The sequence below is a fragment of the Montipora foliosa genome, chromosome 5 (assembly GCF_036669935.1).
Source record: "Montipora foliosa isolate CH-2021 chromosome 5, ASM3666993v2, whole genome shotgun sequence".
NCBI lineage: Eukaryota > Metazoa > Cnidaria > Anthozoa > Scleractinia > Acroporidae > Montipora > Montipora foliosa.
Window position 1 is genome coordinate 42,234,263 of NC_090873.1, and position 2,500 is coordinate 42,236,762.

Sequence of the window (2,500 nt, forward strand, 5' to 3'; positions counted from 1 at the left end):
TCGTTTATATCCACAGTACAGGCCATGGACTGCAGGTATACTATTAAACCCCTCACAAGGAAAAGGGAAATATCTCTATCATAATTAGTATTAGTAACCGGTGCTTTTCACTCATTCTGATTGGTTGACTTGGTGGTGACAAGCAAATGTGCTATAATATTCACCTTTGACCAGCCAAAGAGGAACAAATTTAAATGACTTCTCATAATTGCGAATATTGTGGTAGTTCGTATACTTGTAGTGTTGTATAAATGAACACTAAAACAATAATAATTTAGTTTAAATAACAAACTACTGTATCAACAAGTTGAACTACATGGGACAAATCACAGGGAAAAAATCACCCACAAATTTGTGTTGTACAGTTATAAAAGCTGCACCCGTTCACACGAAGGAACTTGTCGCTGCAACATATCTCTGGGACATCTACCCATAACATTTTCATGTGTGCGCACATGCTGTTATTTTGTCCCTGCTACATGTCCCAACGACACGACCCTATAATGCATGTCGCCTCAGTGTGTACACACCTTTTTGTCATTGCAACACCAGCCCTCTTTTCTGCCCACCTTAAAGGGGTACTCTGACGAAAATCACATCTTTCCTATCTAAGCCATTTTGGAACATAAACAAGTAGTCTGTGTGAGAAGAAAAATGCTGTTTACTTCTTTTTTCAAATATCTCTTTTCGTTCCAGAGATATTCGAGTTTTTAAAATATGCAAATTAGCCAAGTGATGAGTCGTCATACACTCACTCAAATTTTGTTCAAATATGATGAAAAGAGATATCTCAGCCAATTTGTTTTTGTTCTTTCATGGAATTCTATGCGATACACTCAAAAAATCAAGGGGTAAAAATTTGATCATAGTACCACTTTAATAGCTATTTGCGGGGCATCTAATTATTATCTTTTGCTGGTAATAAAATTATTTTTTGTTTTTTTAAATTGTTAATACACTTCCAGATTATTGCTTGATAACTGAGTGTCTTAGGTTGCCAGTTTGACTCCTCCGTAGTCATCCTTGTAGTGTAAGCTCATCATCAGAGAGGCTTGAGGTATTTTTATGTTTGCTATCAGGGACCAAGAGTGGTATTTGCTGGGAACACCACTGGTCAAACAGTGGCCCTTGGTATAGGTGGTGGCCAAGTTGCCTTTCCAGCACAAACAGCTGGTGGCGTCCTTCCAGGTCAGGCGTCCTACATGTATGCACAGGGAATGCAAGCTACAAGTGTCCCAATGCCTCTCGGAGCACTTGGTGGTCCTCCTCCTCCTCAGTTGGTAATGGCAGCAGCACCAGTTGGAGCCGATTCACCTCGGGAGACTGAGATGGAAGCATACGGTGGAAAGTACAAGCCATTGAATGAACAGCTTTGAATGGTAAGGTGTAACAGTTGAAGCTAGTCCACTTTGCGAGGGCCATCTTGACTGATTGGAAAGCGTTGCTGGGAAAATTATCAGGCTGAATTTTCTGCTTTCATTTCTTTTGAGAAATACAGATGATGATGATGATGGTGATGAAGACGATTATGATTGTGAAGCAGAAGCTTATGACCTTGGAAGCGTGTAACTCTGGTTCAGAGCTGGGGTTTTCCTTATTTGGATGTAACGTAGCTCGCGCATTTTTCCGCGCGTGCAGCATTGACCTTCTTTTTGTCCATATTTGGTCATAACATTGGAAAAGAGCTGCATGTTGCACGCTTCAAGATCATGTGTGTCTGTACAGACAATGCTGGTAGATCATAGTGGTCACGATTTTCATAGGGGTGTTAACACTATTATTGAGATGCAACTGCATCTAGTAATAACCAAAGCCAAGGTTTGACAGACATCTTTACTTTCATTGTCACTTCTTTAGGGTGGAGGTCCTTTGATCACAAGAACAGGACTGGAACTAAAACACGCATGTTGTGTAACATAAAACAAGATATGAAAGTTATGAAAAGAAAATCATGATAATGTAAATTTTGCATTAAAAATGTTAATGTAGTAGAGAATAATTATATTGAAGCACAAAAGTAACTTACAATGAATACGAAGCTCGCGTTTTATTGGCTAATCGTGTTCGTTACCATGACGACACCTACATTCTTACATGTGAAAGATATGATATGTTCACTGCGCGCGGTGAAGATATGATTTTTTAGTAAAAGGAGAAATCCTGGTATTTCATCAGTATCTATATAATAGGTTGTTTTTCTGTATTTCCTGCACCAGTTTCTCGTGCTCTGATTGGTTTGGTGATCAGCACATATACCTTAGTTTGAGGTATATAAATGTTGTTGGTATGAAATGTTTTTGTGATGAGCCTGTGTCTGTGTGACCACCAGGTATTACACAACATCGCATATTCATCAAACTTTTTCGATTTCGCTTGGATTTTCTCGCTTTTTTCGCTCGTATTTCCTACTTCCAAACTTTTGGAGTGTAAGGAATTTAATAAAACAATTATTCATTCGCGCTTGTTGGATATGAGACTGGTTATAGTCAACTCGGCGCTA

At 39.0% G+C, this 2,500-nt stretch overlaps 1 protein-coding gene across 1 annotated transcript in view; it reads left to right on the forward strand.

The window, feature by feature from the left end:
• The window catches only part of LOC138004258 (uncharacterized), a 50,953-nt gene that overhangs the window by 16,551 nt on the left and 31,902 nt on the right, over positions 1-2,500 (forward strand). The window lies entirely within an intron of this gene.